Genomic DNA, 17,385 nt, shown 5'->3' on the forward strand with positions numbered 1-17,385 from the left:
ACACACACATGAGCACAGTGGCATGAGCAACACCCCAACACACACATACACATACACACACATGAACAAACACATGTTAAAAATTGTTAAGACAAGTGGGCAATGGTAATGCACGCCTTTAATTGCAGCACTCAGGAGTCAGGGGCAGATGGATCTCTGTGAGTTTGAGGCCAGCCTGCTCTACAGAACAAGTTCCAGAAGAGCCAGGGCTCCACAAGAAACCCCGTCTTGAAAAACAAAAACAAACAAACAAACAAAAAACAAAAACAAATAAAACATAAAGAGTTCTACATGTTTGGCGATTTCAAACTATCTCCCTTTTTATTAAATATTTTACATTAAGAGGCCAAAAATGGCTCAGCAGTTAGGAACACTTGTTGCTCTTGCAGAGGACCCAGGTTCAATTTTCAGCAACCACATGGCAACTTCAAACCCTCTGGAACTCCAATTGCAGGAGAGCTAATGCCCTCCTCTGGACTCCGTGGGCACCAGGCACACACGTAGTATACAGGCACACATGCAGGTAAAAAAACCCATACACATAAAATTAGAAAGAATAAGTTTGTGCTGGGCAGTGGTGGCACAAGCCTTTAATCCCAGCACTCAGGGGGCAGAGGCAGGTGGATCTCTGTGAGAGGCCATCCTGGTCTACAAAGTGAGTTCCAGGACAGCCAGGGGAGGGGTTGCAAAAAAATATGAAACTTTAAAAAATACACACAAAACAAACAAAAAGAACCTAAATAGTGGAATCAGATGTTTCCAGGGATGGTTCTGAGGTTATTGATGTGTGGACAAGGTCCTTTGATATATTGTATCCATCTACATCTTTCTTTGAGGAGTTCTGATGCCTTACTGGTCAGGTTTTGAAATAAGCAATGCAGATGCAACTTCCTCTCCATCCTCTTGGCAATTCAATGAAAAAGCCTCCCTGCTGTTTTATAGACAGAAACCGAGTGTAGTTTGAAATGATCACTTGCCATCCAAAGGCACTGCTCACTAGACTCTGCCGTTTGCAAAGACATACTACTGCCAGGAGTTGTTAGCTCCGGATTCATTCCGCGTCTCTTCTGCAGAGGAGGCGCAAGGCTTATGCAAAACAAGCAGAAGGCGCTCTTTGCTGGTGGAAGCAGGGTGAGATGTAAAATGACTTCCTCTGGGTCACAGTATAAACAAAGCTGGCTCCCAGCAGAGGCAGGAAGCATTCCACCCTGGGGAGAAAGTCTGCATCCCTCCCCCACCTGGACTGGGAGCTTCACCTTGAGCCCAGAGCCTCACTGCAGTCATTTTCTGAGTGTTTTCTGGGTCAGAAGCAGTGAGAGCAGCCGAGCCCAGGCTGCCAGAGGAATTGCTACATTGAGAGTGCCGAACTGTGTTAACTTGCGTACTGCACACACCCCCTGAGCTCATGCAGCCCCAGCAAGAAGAGCCCAGCTGGACTAGACCAGCTGAGTATTTTTCCAGTCTCTGGGCAAAGTGACTTCACCCAGTTTTGCTATGCAAATGACCTGGTTTGTCCTCGTAGGTACGGGTTTCTGTCTTGGAGGATACTTACTTCCTCTCCCAGGGTTCTTGGCGTGGGTCCTAGGATGGCACCTCACTCCCCGCACCTGTAAACACCTCCATTCTTCTCAGTCCACACAGCGAAGGACCCTCTTCCGGCCCAACCGTTCAGTCAGCACATACAGAAAGGCAAACTTGATATACCAGCTCTCTATGTAGGAGCCCAGAATTCATACGAGACGTGAGACCAGAGAGCAACCAGAACACTGCAATGGAAACCATTTCCAAACATACAAAGGACTGCTCCTTCAAAAGGCATACAGCCGAGCCACCAGCAGCCAGACTACCACCAGTGACCCCTGTTGTGGCTCCTAGTGTCCTAACAGGACGATCACTGTTTTTCATGGCTTCCTAGATCTTGAAGAAGCTATTTGGAGCTTAGTCTACTCTCACCCCATCAAGGGTGTTGACTGTTACCTATCACTGGCCTCCCTAGTACGGCCCTCAGAACGCAATGAGATTCAAGCCAACTACCCTGGCTGAGTCCCTTCTTTACCTCTCTGCCCCCAAGACTCCATCACAAAGTCTGACTCTGTCCTCTGCTTTTCTTTATCCCGAGGACATCTTTCCAAAGTCTTTGATGGCCTTCTGTTGAACAGTTCATCTCAGACCCTACACATATTTACAAAGGCCTCCTAACTCCACTCACTGACTTTGGCATTCAAACGCCAGCTCCTATCTGTCACAGGGCACAGAACAGGGCTAGAGTAGGAGTGTGCCCATGACAGAGAGTTTTGTTAAAAGAAACAAAACACACTCAAAGGCCTGAGCAAGCGGAATGCTAGCGAGCCCAGCCATCGGCGAAAATCAGTTTGTATGGGGAAGGCAGAAAGAGCAGAATAAACCAACACAGCTTCCACTTTGTGTGTCTATAGACGAGCAAACAGCTAAGCAGGTTACATGGACCCAGAAAATCAAAAATTCCATACAGGCATGTTGGAGAATTGTTTGCTTTTTCCTGAAATGTTTCTCTTAACTCTTTACCCTTCTAAGACCAACATGATATGGTTGCATCTGAAGCAATCATCAAAGAGCCTTTCATTACTGCAGTATGGGGGTCAGGACCAAGCATCCACTGAAAAATGAGACGGGAGGGACTGAATGCTGGATGAATAAATTTTCTAGCAATAGACATGCTCTGATGACGCCCGTTAAAACCAGCTGCTCCTTTTCCTTCCAATGCAGGGAAAGCAGCTGGAGGAGGCAGAGGTGGGAAGAGCCTCCACCGACAGCTTCAACAGTCCTCACCCTAAGCCTCGTTCATCAACAGCTAGTATCTTCCATTAGCCCGTCTTCAGAGACTGCTGCGGGTGCCTATTTGGGTTTAGCACAGAGCTGAATATTCTAGAAAGTTCCTCCATTACCCAATTCAGTCAGCAGGTCTAGACTATCACCCATGAGCCCGGGAGTGAACCAGGCACTGGAGTCTCCATGGGAACAAGACACTTGTCCAATCTACAAAGGAACTCGTAACCTAGCAGAGTCTTACACATGACTGAGCAGTGTTAAGAACCAACAGGGGAGAAAAACATGTCTCCCCAAGTTAGGGCAGAGAGATAGAGGCTTCAGGAAATTTTCACAGTTTGACCTGAGGGTTTTATCTGAGTGGTGTCTTCAGGTGCACAACAGACAGAGTCTGTGGCTAACAAAGATGGACAGACATCCCAGGACTAGACAGGCAGCAGGAGAAACCCAGGCACAGAGGTATGAGAATATTATCTCAAGCTGAGCAAAGTCGCGGGCCTCCAGAGTGGGAAAAGGAGAGGAGATGGGTCTGGGAAAGACAGGCACAGACCGTGAAGGGCTCCGCTGTTCCACTGAACTCTATTTCCTCAATGGGAGCTGAACTCAAGTTAGGTTAACTCTCTATCAGTGAGTTATGTCATAGCCTTTCCTCTTTATACTGTGCTTGGGGGCAATGGAGAACCTAAGAACTATAAAACAGTAAGATGACCGGATGGTGGTGGTGCACGCCTTTAATCCCAGCACTTGGGAGGCAGAGGCAGGCAGATCTCTGTGAGTTCAAGGCCAGCCTGGTCTCCACAGTGAGCGCCAGGACAGCCAGAGCTGTTACAGAGAAACCCTGTCTTAAAAACCCAAACCAATCAAACAAAAATGGTAAAATGCCTTGATCAGACTCATAGTTCCAAGGTGAGGTGTGGAATGGGTTGAGGAGGCAAAGATGGAAAGCCAGTTATGCAAACGTAACATAACGGTGGACACTGAGAGACAGAAACCAATTTGGAAATTCTGGAAGAAAAACCGAACAGAAGTTGGCAGCCAGGTCGATACAAACGCTTGAGAAGAAGTAGAGAAGAGGCTGCCGAGGTCTTCATTTGGGGACATGGGAGCACAGGAGCCACCAACAAACGACAGAAAAGCAGGACTGGGGCTGAAAGGAGAGACACCACTGCAGCAGGGAGAGTGCCGACAGCTACGAGAAGGCTGTGGTGCACATCTGGGGCTAAGAAGGGAGGCGGAGGCCAGGTCAGGCTGCAGATGCTGGCAACCCCGACAATTAACAGCTCATAGAAAGGGATGGGCAGAGGAAAATGTAAGAGTAAGTATGATAGCCGGGCAGTGGTGGCACACACCTTTAATCCCAGCACTTGGAGGCAGAGGCAGGGAATCTCTGTGAGTTTGAGGCCAGGCTGGTCTACAGAGTGAGTTCCAGGACAGCCAGAGCTACACAGAGAAACTCTGTCACTGGGAAAGAAAAAAAAAAGACAAGAAAAGAAAGGAAGGAAGGAAGGAAGGAAGGAAGGAAGGAAGGAAGGAAGGAAGGAAGGAAGGGAGGGGAAAGTATAATAAGAGAGGACAGGGAACCCAGGTGGCAGAGTCCAAGGCAGGGCCCAGTGTCAGACTGAGCATGCTCGTGGATTATTGGGCATCGCGGGAGCCACTGCCTGAACAATAATTCTGCCTTTTCTTAAAGCAGCTTTACTGCAGCTGCCTCACAACCGTGGGTATATTGTGCACTGCTAATCAACATCTCTATCCTCAGATGTCAAAGAACCATGTCGGAAGTAGGGCTCAGATCATCAATTATTTATTAAAGGCTAACAAAGGGATTCAAGCCTAGGAGGTTAAATCCTTGCAAATGTAAAGCAGCATGTGGAAGTATGCAATTAATTACCTATCTAATTTGAGGCTATTAAAAATGCAGGACTTTAAAGAAAAGAATCTTTGAAATTGAGAGTCTTGCAATGTTAGCCTCTACCCAAACAGGATAAGCACAATGGTTCAAAGCCAGCCCTTCGGAATAAACACATGTGAGTTCAAGCCTGGCTTTAACCTTAGTGGCTAAATTAGCTTACTTCTTGGTTTTTTTTAATCTGTTGAATTAGGATAATAATAATACATATATGATATTATAAATACATATGAACTGGGCGGGGGTGGTGCACGGCTTTAATCCCACCACTCAGGATGCGGAGTCATGTGGATCTCTGTGAATGTGAGGCCAGCCTAATAAGCAGAGAGAGTTCCAGGACAGGCTCCAAAGCTACACAGAGAAACCCTGTCTCAAAAATAGATAGATAGATAGATAGATAGATAGATAGATAGATAGATAGATAGATAGATAGATAAAAGACAGATAGATAGATAGATAAAAGATAGATAGATAGATAGATAGATAGATAGATAGATAGATAGATAGATACTTTTAGCATAGTATCTAGACTAGCACATAAGTTTTCAATGAATGTTGACTTATTGTTACTACAAACTCATTTCCAAGTTAAAATATATATTAATTTGGGGTAGAAAGATTAGTTCAGAGTACTAGCCGCTCTTCCAGATGACCCAGGTTCAATTCCCAGCACCTACATGGAGGCTCACAACTGTCTGAAACTCCATGGACACCAGGCACACATGTGGTACACAGACATGAATGAAAGCAAGAATACTTATGTACATAAAATTGATACACACACACATACACGCAGAGAGGTACACATAATGTCAAACATTGTCTTTTGTATTTTAGTCAATAAGAATTTTTAACCCACTCTCTTCTGTGTGCCAACCTGATGGTTTTAGGTGTTTAGGTGCTAGGAATATTTTTTTAAACTAGAAAAAAATAAAGGAAGGAAGAAAGGAAGGAAGGAAGGAAGGAAGGAAGGAAGGAAGGAAGGAAGGAAAGAGTTCAGTGTGTTATCTCAAGAAACTTGACCAAATAGTGTAGAAGGCAAGTTGACAGATGGCAAATGGTTCATGCTGTAGCTAAGGAATGAGAAAAGTACCCTGGAAATGAGGGTAAGTACCTGGTGCTGCCCTGAGCCCCAGCAAGGGAAGGGGCCACCAGCAAGGCGGTCGAGATGAAGCAATATGCAAGCTTGAAAGAGTCTGTATGGAAAATTTTGAAGGAAGTGATAAACATTAAGGTGACACACGCATACACCTTGGGAATGTCAGAGAAAGAGGGAGCTCTGGCCCAAGGGCACACAGAATGAGAAAAGAGCTGGAATTGGCCCAGATGCTCATCACCTGGCTCAAGGAGACTGCTTGGCTGATGTACATCTTCCTATAATATTTACACCTTCCCTACCTGAGTTTGGCTACATGGTCTGTGAAGCAAAATCAACACTTACCTGTGTCCTCTAAGTGTCTTCAGTCTAAAAATAGACAAACTGATCTACGGACACATTTGGGAGCTTGGACAAGTTATTCCCCAAAGACAGTGATCTCAAATAATATTTAGGTTCAGCGTGACCACCAACGTGATGATATTGATACATTTTTTTCTCCCTTCCCTTTGGAGATACTAAACAGAGGAAGGGAATATTAAAATGGATAGCTGGAGCCCTTAAAAATAGAATATACGATGATCCAGCAACTCCGCTTCTAGATATATAGCCAAAAGGAAAAACAGGATTTTGAGGAGATGTATGCATTTTTCACAGTGATATCATGTTCGCAGCAGTGCAATTTACAATAGGCAAAGGTTGGAAGCGACCCAAGCATCTGTGGATGGGGAGGAGAGAGAATGGAGTTAGTGGATACAGTGTTTGCGTTTGGGAAGATGAGAGAAAGCTCTAGAGATGGATGAGATGGTGGAGGAGAACAATGTGGATGCAATGTTGCCACTGAACTGTATACTTAAACGTTATCAGAATAACAAACTTTATGTCAAGCTTATTTATCACCATTTAGGTAGAAAAACATTTTAATTGTGTGGTTGCCATGCCCATGAAATAACTATTCTTCATCAACCAGGGGCAAAAAGCCAAACCTCTGTTTCTGACAAGCAGATATAGCACCTTGGATGTGTGTGGCTGAGGGGTACAATTGTTCTTCCTCACAGGGAGGAAGCCCTGGGTTCCATCCCTGGCCACCTGAAGAGATGGAGAGCATGAATCGGGGTATAACAGCAAGTCCTTTATCTAGAGCAGAGGCTCTCAGTCTTCCTAACAGTGTGAGCCTTTAATATAGTCCCTCATGTCATGGCGGCCCCCAACCATAAAATTATTTTCTTTGCTACTTCATAACTGTAATTTGCTGTTTTTGTGGACCATAGTGTAAACACCTGACACGCAGGAGATCTGATAAGCAATCCCCTGAAAGGGTCGTTTGGCCCCTAAAGGGGTCGTGACCCACAGGTTGAAAACCACTGATCTAAAGGAACAATATCCAGTGCCCTGGGAAAGGGCACTTTTGTAATCCACTAGAAAGGGAGCCTTGTGGTTAGCTATCACCTGACCATTTTCCATTAATCTAACTCTATCTAGCACCATCTATCAGACACCACTAGCAAGCAGCTGAACAAGGTTGCACATATCTGTAACCCCAGTACCCAGAAGGCAAAGGAAGAAGATTGTGAGTTTGAGAGCCGCCCCCACCACAGCCTACATAATGAGATCTCCTCTCAAGCCACAAACAAAATTGACTAGTCAATATAAAACTTAGATCAATTAGCAGGGCAGTGGTGGCACATGCCTTTAATCCCAGCACTCGGGAGGCAGAGGCAGGCAGATCTCTGTGAGTTTGAGGCCAGCCTGGTCTACAGAGCTAGTTCCAGGACAGGCTCCAAAACTACAGAGAAACCCTGTCTTGAAAAACAAAACAAAACAAACAAACAAACAAAAAAACAAACTTAGATCAATTACAAAAATTGTAAAGTAAAAATAAAACAAGCAATTGTTTGGAAGTCACAAATGGAACTTCTGCTTCGGAAAGCATGACCCAGGACTGCAATTCCTACTTTAGTTCCTTCTCTACAGAGTTTCTCAGCAGCTAGGTACTACCGTATCAGCAATGGAGAAGCTGAGGCAGAAGGATCACAAATTCAAGACCAGCCTAGGCCTCATAATGAGTCTTAAAGAAACAATGCTTGCCACCGAGACTGACAACCTGAGTCTAGTCCCCAGGACCCACCTTGGTGGAAAGGAAGAACTAATTCTCAAAAGTTGTTCTCTGATCTCCCCACTGGAAGTCCAAAATAACAGACTTGTGTATGTTTGATAAAATGTATCACCATAGAGGGTTCTGGTGGCACAGGCCAGTAGGACTTGCTGAAGGAGGCAGAGGCAGGAGGATCTGGAGTTCGAGGCCAGCCTGGACTACATTTGAAAAAAAAAAAAAAGAATCACCATCTCAATGTCTTTTTATTTTGACATTTGCTCAGACCCAAAACAATTGCATCATCCTTGATTTATTCTTTTCTTTCTTACCCTCCCTATCCAAATCCCATCAGCCCTACCTTCCAAATACACCCAGAATCCAACAACACAGTGCCACCTACCTCCCTCACCCCAATGCCTGTCTGTCATTTGGACAGCAGGCATTTTCATTGAGTTCCCTGTTTCCACCCTTGTCCCCACAACCCGTCCTCTGGATGCCAGATAGAACCTCTTGAAATACGAACCCGAACAGGTCGTTTTTCTGTCCAAAACGTCCAGTGACTTCTTATCTTCCTCGGACTAAAGCTAAAACCTGAATCTCCACTCCCAAATACCCGCATGATCTCCTTTTCCTTCATCTGGATCTCTGCTGAGATGAAACCTTATCACCACCCCACCCAACAGAACCTTTTCTCCCTTCCCCTCCTCTCTTTTGGTCTTTCAAGCAGGGTTTCTCTATGTAACCCTTGTGGTCCTGGATCTCTCTCTGTAGACCACACTGGCCTCGAACTCACAGAGATCCACCTGGCTCTGTCTCCCTGAGTTCTGGGATTAAAGGTGTGCGCCACCACCGTCCTTCAGGCTGCTTAATTTTCCCCACACCTGCTATTATGATCTGCCCATGCGCTGCCTGGCGATGTGACGTAATACTTGTCTCTCCCAATGAGGATATGCACTCCACGACGTCAGACTTTTTTTTCCCTCCCACATTCATTGAGGTATCCCCTGAGCCTAGAATCTGTTGGTAAGTAAAAGAGAACTCACTAAATATTCTTTTGGAGGTTGAGGGAGGCACAAGCCAAAAGCAGCTGACATCACTGGGAAAAACAAGAGATTTCTGAGGTCCCACATGAGACAGAAGTATAAAGATGCACAGCAAACTTGGGATAAAGGATTGGAAAAGTCAAAGCATCCACAAGCATAGAAACCCATCATTTTATTATCTGCGGAATCTGCTGGTAATACATTAATTTGTGCTTGCCCCACCATTACAGAATACTCTGTAGGGCCATGAGGTTTTGTGGCTATGTTAGAATGTAAATGCTACCACCAGCTTCTCTATGCCTCTCTACAAAACCAATAAACTCAGATGGAAAGTTCTCTTGAAGGAAGAGAGAAATTTCTCTTGGCCACAAAGTTCAGAATATTCTGTAGGAAGGAATGAACCTAGACAAGCTCCAGCAAGGGGACCCGGGAACAGGGTGATAGAGAAGATCAGATGTCAACCACTGGGGACATTTCTAGCTCAGTCTGCCAACTCTAAAGGAAGGATAATGAGAAATTCTTGTGTGGTCATTTTAAGATAAAATGAAGTGATAACAAAGACATCCTAAAAGCTGAAGGGACTAAGCATTATCTGGGTGATCACTCTCCCTTGATTTAGGATAAGTGCACCTTGTACCAGACTCTAATTCATTTCTCTTCCCTCTGTTAAAGAGCTTTGTCCCAGCCGGGCGATGGTGGAGCACGCCTTTAATCCCAGCACTCGGGAGGCAGAGGCAGGCGGATCTCTGTGAGTTCGAGACCAGCCTGGCCTACAGAGCGAGTTCCAGGACAGGCTCCAAAGCCACAGAGAAACTCTATCTCGAAAAACCAAAAAAAAAAAAAAAGCTTTGTCCAACAAGGATCTGGTCAGCTCCCTCTGACACACGTCTCCAGTTGAAAGCAAACACTGATTTCAACACGAACATCTGAAGTTCTTCAACAAAGCAACTCTAAACCATTGTGTGGTCACACTCCAGCCACATGGAACTACTCATTCTGGATGTGACAATGCTCTACTGCCCATCTGTGTGGCACCACACACTTACAACCCTGCACCATGCCCTCCCCCAGGCTCCCTTTTCCTACAGCCCTTGACACTTTCTAAAGCCTTCCTGAAAACCCCAACCTGAGTCAGATCTCCCTTTGCCTGGGAATACCATTTTCCCCCAGTCTACCGTGCCATCGCCTGTTGGCAGGTCCACCTCCTCCTAGTGAGTGGACCTCCATCTGCCTCCTTTCTGTGTCCTTGAGCATACAGACCAGGGCGAGGTACACAGTACCTGCCCTATTGCTCTCTTTTAATATCTCTCAATCGCTTTCTCAGGCCTTTCCTGAGAAGCCTCCATGACTTCTGACTCAAGGTTGGGAAAGGTCTTGTCTTTGTGCCCCCCAAGGAAACAAGCAGGAAGGGAGGCTGATTCACCACTCTTAGCCAAGAGTCTTCTAGAAAGAGTCAAGAGCTGAGCGTGGGGACAGGATGAGGTCCCAGACCTCTCTCCCATCCTCATTAAGTTAAGACTTCAAATGCACCTTGCTTCATCTGAAAGGCTATGAATCCTCACATGAAACAAGCCCATAGTTATGTCTGGTACAAAGAGAAAGACTTTCAACTTATTCATTTTTGAGACTACCCAAGCTTCTGCTTCTTTCCCAATAGTGAAAACTTCAGAACTGACGATAATTCAAAGCAATTATTGTCCTTTGACTGTCAAGGTGCCCTGTTCCTCTTTTCATAAATATCCTGCAGGATCCCGGGCCAATTCAGTGCAGAGTCTTTTCTTCTAGCCCCATTCCTACTCATTTGCTACATTTACAGCATTCAAATGAAAGAAAGGGAACCTGCTTTTGTCCCACTGTTAACATGATATATGTCTGAGTTTTAATTGCCCTTTAATTATACCCTCAGCCAGGTCTGCACCAATATAATGGAAATAAAACATTATAGCAAAGCCTGGGAGGGCCTTGCTGAGGCAGCAAGAAGACAGCATTGTAATATTTCCTGCAACCAAAAGGGAAAAATGAAATGAGAGGTGGTCTGGGGATGTCAGAAGCCAGCCAAACAATTCACTGAGAAAGCATTCTGTCTGTGACTGCACTTCAGCCTTTCAACTCGGGGAGCTGCAAGGCTGGTGATCCCCTGGCGATTTGTTGCTCAGCTAAGGCTGGCTGAAAATAGGAGAACTCAGATTGCTCGGCTGTGAATTAAGAAATAAGCTGAGCAACCAAAGGAAACATGCTATGAAATTTTCTAAATATTTACCACCGGGAGTTGACTATTCCGTGAGAGGAGCCAGATCTGGCAGTGAAGGCCCCTGACTGCTTCCTCAATTCCCCTTTGATCTCCAACTCCACCTTTCAAGAGACCCACACCTCCTGGGGCTGGGAGCGGAGAGACAAGTGTCTGATGACCCCAACAAACGCAGAGTTAAGACCCAGGGCACAGGCCCACGTAGGTGCTCTTCCTCCCATGTTCCTTCCCTGCCACAGAGTCCAACACATCTGCCCCTAAAGACCAAAAGTCCAAACTGCTCTATAGACGAAACACCCACACACAAGTATCCTCGTCCATATTTTTGTCTTACCACATCTGCCTGCGTGGCTTCAGAGTCCAGTATCCATGGACTTCCCTGCCATGCATCATTATAAAATCAAATTTCTCATAAGCCCACATAACAGCTATTTTCATTCCTGATGCTCCCAGCTCAATTGATAAGTGTTATTCTGAAGAAAGCATCATAGACAATGCACAAATATATCTGATAAATACTCCACACTTCCCACTAGTCATGTTTTCTGCCTTTCATGTCTTGGGCAGGGTTTGATATTGGACACAGCTTGAAACATTGTTTCTTGATTTTGAAACAATATACTTCAAGAGCAATTCAGAGATTAGGTTAGATTAAAATAGGTATCTGAGTACTGGAGAGATGACCCAGCAGTTAAGAGTGTGTACTGCTCTTGCAAAGGACACAGGTTCTGTTCCCAGCACACACAAAGAGTCTAACTCCGGTTCCAGATCATCCAGTGCTCTCTTCCGGCCCCACACAGTACTAAGCACACATGTGGTACACATATATACATTTAGGCTAAATATTCACATGCATGAAAAACAAAAAAAAATTTAACAAACAAACAAAAAACCAAACAGGTACCTAACAATCCCTACAGTTCTTTCTCATCCTCCAGAAATGCTACATACTAATATTTGCCTTGAGTGTATATTGCCTGTAGGTAATGGAATGTCCATACCTTTTTGTGGGAGATATATATATATATATATATATATATATATATAGAGAGAGAGAGAGAGAGAGAGAGAGAGAGAGTTAACAAGCAATGGGGAAATTAGGGAACAGTTTAGCATTTAATTATCACAAACATATTCTCCTTTTCCTACCCCAGTGCCTTTTCATTTTCTTTCCTGGTTTGAATCTCACTAAGCTGTAAGTATTGGATATTAAAATGTTCTTGCTCATCTTCCCCAAAGGAATGAAACCTCAGTGGTGTGAATGGACAGAACTGTAGGAAACAAACCTCATTTGCCATGGAAGAGAAGGAACTACAGGGAAGAAATGGGTTAGAATGACAGAAAGGAAGGAAGGAATACAAATGACAAGGCGAACGGCAGCTAGGTCTCGTCTTTAAGCAAGCCATCACATAAACAGAAGGCTAGAGTCAGTGACCTCCAAGGTCCCTCCCAATCACATCCCTGTCTGCCTCATGAATTTTTTATAGTCATCCCCTGTCCTACCACACTGACCCTGCGCATCATCAAACCCTTCTGGCCACTTCCAGGACTGAAAGGAAAGTCTGTTTAGTTTTTTTAAAAAAATATGTGTCTGACTATTGCCAAAATCATAATTCTGTCCTTGAAACAATGACCTGAAAATAATAGGCCAGGCTAAAAAACTTTGAGCAAATAAATGCTCAATTCTGTCTTGAGGCAATGTATTTTAAATTTCTCTGATATAAGCACAGTTATGTCTTGAGGTTCAAGGGACGAAGAACGTGACACTTAACGGAAAATGCTACAGCCAATCTTCCCAAGCTATTCCACATCCCCTGCAGAGTGTCTAATCTGAAAAAGACAACAGAGCCAGCAATGGAGCCAGAATCCTGGCCTCACCCCTTCTTTCATTATCTATGTGACGCCAACAAGTTATTAAATTCCCTGAACCTATTTCCTCACTTTAAGAAAATGTATTATTATGGTATGTATACATGTGTGCATGGACACTTGTAGAGGCTGGAGGACAACTTTGTGGGGACCATCACAAGGCTTGTAGAGCAAGCACCTCTACCCACTGAGCCACCTCACTGGACCTGTCTCTTCTCTTTTAAAACAGGATAGTATGAGTGACCTTGCAGAATTGACAATTAATACAAAGATATAAAAAAGATCTCTGATCATTCATTCCTTCTCTTATTTGGTCAAAGACTAACTGAGAATCCACTACCAGCCAGCCACAAATACGTAAAAGATAGACAAAATGAAAGTTATTATTCTTTCTATTTACTGAAAACCTACTATTTACCAAAACCGTGGCAGACTGACTTTACTTCAAAGCTTTCGCTCACACCTAGTTTGCCTGAAATAGTCATGTTTATTTTGTCGAATGTGATCGCAGGTGGAAGTCAGCCTCCGGTTATGCCTTTACCTCCAAGCTAACAATCCAATAGGCGTTGTTTCTACTAAGGGACACCTTCAGAACACTTGGAAGAAACAATGACCAGAGCAAACGGTGGTATCCCAGCTCTCCACTGGGCAAGTCACTGGGGAAAACTTGATATGCCTGTGCGACAAGGCCCAGCCTGAATGCCTGGAAGGTTTTGGGTGCTTTCAATTCCATGAGTGGACTCTGTGTCTCCCGAGAACTCAAGATTAACAGGGCTGACTCGTTCCCAGCCACTGCTATGGGGCCACTGATAAACCGGGGCACAACGGCAAAGGGGTCCATCTCCTTCCAACTGTGCTTTACACTAGAATTTGAAAACACTTTGAATAAACGGCTGGCCTTTAGAGTCAGTTCATTTCAAGGTCGGTGGGATCTTCTGAGTTTACTCTTCCTTTTGTTAGCTAGTTCCCCAGCCTCTGGGGGTGCGGAGCATCCAGCCAGCACGTACGTGAAGCAACATTTTGCACTTGTAAGAGTTTCCCAGGGCTCATTGGAAAAGCATGTAAGTCTGATCCTGAAATAGGAAATGACTACCCCGGGTCATAGTCACAGAGCAGTTAAAAAGGGAATTCTAGAATAAAATTCTGAGCGATCTGTGCAGCTAAGGGGAGCCTAGGAGAACAGCTTAAATAATGTGCCTCTTTTTTTTTACCCCCTCTGAAGACTCCTCTCATTCTGGAGCTGTCTGAATAACCTCCCTTGGAAACCGAACTATATACATCCTGATTGCCACAGGCAGAGGTTTTGCGTGGCTGCCTCCTAGCGTGGAGGTGACAGTCATATCCTGTCCCCACTGAAGTTCTCAGCAAAAGACACCGTCACTATATAATCCCATCCCACCGCGCCGGATGCATCTAAAACAGTGGCTTCTTTCCATGTTTCTTCAGTGAGTTAAGGGTGTTATTAACTCCTAGCACCTCTAATTGCTCACTGAAAACAGTGGTTTGGATATTAATAGGCTATAAATCAAGGCCCTACCTAAGGCTTGTTGTCACGGAAACTGTACTCAAGCCTCGCAGCTATTATCCCTTTGGGAAGTCTGGGTAAATTGGTGGGATTTGAGGGTTGTGTTAAAGCTCTTATTTCTTCCACTTTCTGCTATTTCTTCGAGCCAAGTTGTTGGAACTGGCACAAAGGGTACGAGTGGGCAGTAGACGCTTGGAGAATAGGCGCTCAAAGGGAATGGGATGGGTAGGGGGGTTCTTGAAGTATAGTTCTGGGACACTTGATCTTTCCCTTCTTGGTCTACACAGGGCCCCCTGCACGTCCCGCCCGACGTCCAAGGCTCGGCCCCCTCTGCTGCCCTGAACTGTCCTCCGAGCCTTGGCGCTGGGCAGCCGAGAGCGAGCTAGCCAAGTTCCAGAAGAGGATCCGACACGCCCGGAGGTTGAGAAGCCAACGGAAGGCACAGGCGCGGGCAGTCGTCGGACCAGTGATAGGCACCCCCCGCCCCCATGTTCCCAGGCGAGGGTCCTGGGGGAGGCGGCCAAGAACACACGCACACCCCAAACCCACTCCCAGAGCCCAAGGGTAACACTCTACTAGCCGGCTTCCCAAAGCTAGCGCCGCCCCGCTCGCCCAGCGCCTGCGAAGCCCACGCGGGTTCCCGCGTCCCGGGGTGACGACTGCAGCAGCCGCCAGGGCCTTCCGGGCTCCGCACCCCTCCCGCTCCACGCTTGGCACCCGGGGCCAGGCCCCCACAGGGTCGGCGCGTCACCCGCCTCCTGGGCCCCGTGCTCCCCTGAGCTGGCTCCGAGGCACCCAGCTCCCTCCCGCCGCGCGGCCCTCGGGGACTCACCTGCGCTGGGGCTGAAGCGGCGGCCACCCCGAGCCCGGGGGCGGCGGCGCAGGGGGAGGAGGGCAGCACGGGGCTCCTGGCACAGTGGCCACCGGGCGCCTGGTGCTGCGGAGCCGCGGACCCGCCCAGAGATATAAATAACATTATCTGAGGAGGGACATTCCTGCCGGGGGACATCGCTGCTGCCGGGACCAGATAGTCCCGCGGCGGGGGCGGGGAGGCGGGGCCGCAGCCTCCCGCAGCGCCAGGCCCGCCTTCCCCACCCACTCCTGCACCTGCCAATCAGCCTGCGCGCCCGGGGGCACCTGCCCAGCCGCTAGCGCCGCCGCCGCCGGGACCAGGGGCGCCCCAGTTCTTGCTCACCTCCCCAGATCCTGCACACCCCGAGCCCCTAACCTAGGGAAAAGGGTTCGACTCTGCAGCTCGGGCCTAATTCATGTGCCCGGAGCGGCAAGCCTGGCAGCGAAAAGGAGTCCTCCCAGCCTTTCCCGCCCTGCTTCCCCGCAGACTATGATCTGGTTTTGAAAATATATCGAAAGACCCGTTTAGGCCGTAGGGTAGGTGAGGAGGGCTTCCGTGCTGTTTGCGCCACTCCTGAGATCGGTTGGAAGGGACAGATTGTTCCCGTGGGCCGGTTACGTTAGAAAGCGCGCTCCCGGCCGGCTACAACCCGCTGGTAGTAGGAGCAGACGCTGGGAGCGCAGGGGGTGGGCACTGGGCCGAGGCCCCCGCCCCCAGCCTGCGGGCTGGAGGCCGCGGTTCCAGCTTTCAAGCCTAGTACTGTCCAGGAGAGCCGGGCTATGCAGGTTGGTGGCGCGCAGCCTGCAGTTGCACATTGCAGGGGCCGTAATCAACAGGCAAGCGGGCACACCAGCCCACCTGCACCTTCCGGTGAGCCAGGGTCTCTGGGCAGAGCTCGGCTTTCTAACTGCAAGCTTTGGTGGGGTGGGGTGCAGTAGGCCAGAACCAAAGATGCCTAGAAAGAACCTTAAAAGGGAGAGTGACACAGACAAGCATGGGCGGCTTGCATGGCAGGCTGTTTCCTTGACTTCTCAACAACACAAGGTCATTGCTCTGTAAGGTTTGCTGTGCGCCTTGCTGTGCCTCTCATCATATTTATTTTTCCACACACTGTGCCTGGGATGATCTCTCACGGACCATCAACCCAGGCAATCACAGGTGCAATGGAGACAGCAGTGACGATTAAAAAGAGCGTAGATGCAGAAGGGAGTTTTAACTTTGATGCTCCCAGGAATTCTTAAGAAACAGCCTTATTCTTGACTTGTTTGCTTGGGTATATAATTATGCTGTTTTCTAGGATTCATCAGCAAAGGATTTCAACTTGCCAGATGTTCAAGCTTAGTTTGCCTATTAAAGGTATGCAAAGATATTTCACTGCCTGCTGCAGTCACACTTTTTGAGAGTAGGTATTTTGGACAGTTAGAAATACTAAATGGGACAAAATCCACAGGTATTACAAAGCCACAGGACTCCACTCTCCTTTTGCCCGAGTCCTTATTAAGTACCAGTTTCCCTAATGGCAGAGATATTACAAGGAAGATGACGTAAGGGACCTGGTCATCCGAGAGGTTAGCAGTGATTTCCCTCCCGTTTCCCCCCAGCTGGATGACATCTAGCGTACTTGGTAGGGATCTGGAGCTGTAGCTCTTCAGCAAAGCCCATGTTTAGCACTCCAAAGGCCCTGGGACTCCACAGCATCCCAAATAATTTGCTTTGCTTGTTACTGACTTAAAAACTGTCTTTTTAAAAACCAAATTCTGGCAAAAAAAACAAAAAAACAAAAAAACAAAAAAACAAATACAGGCCACCTTCAAAAGCTGAGCCTTGCATATCACGAGTAGAAATCCTATTATCTGTTTTTGAAAGGAAAAAAGGGAAATTATGCATTTGTATTTTTTAAACCCTGTGTGACTAAACTTATTAAATAAATTCATGAATCCCA

The 17,385-nt window shown here is 46.7% G+C and overlaps 1 protein-coding gene across 1 annotated transcript in view; it reads right to left on the reverse strand.

Annotated features, from left to right (window-relative positions):
• Sptb (spectrin beta, erythrocytic) overlaps positions 1-15,773 on the reverse strand; it is a 135,344-nt gene extending 119,571 nt beyond the window's left edge. Inside the window, exon 1 of the mRNA XM_005343232.2 lies at positions 15,423-15,773. The gene's annotated coding sequence lies outside the window, so the exon portion shown is untranslated. The remainder of the gene's footprint in view (positions 1-15,422) is intronic.
• Between the last annotated feature and the right edge of the window lie 1,612 nt (positions 15,774-17,385).

This window comes from Microtus ochrogaster, chromosome 1 (assembly GCF_000317375.1).
Source record: "Microtus ochrogaster isolate Prairie Vole_2 chromosome 1, MicOch1.0, whole genome shotgun sequence".
In the NCBI taxonomy this organism is placed as follows: domain Eukaryota; kingdom Metazoa; phylum Chordata; class Mammalia; order Rodentia; family Cricetidae; genus Microtus; species Microtus ochrogaster.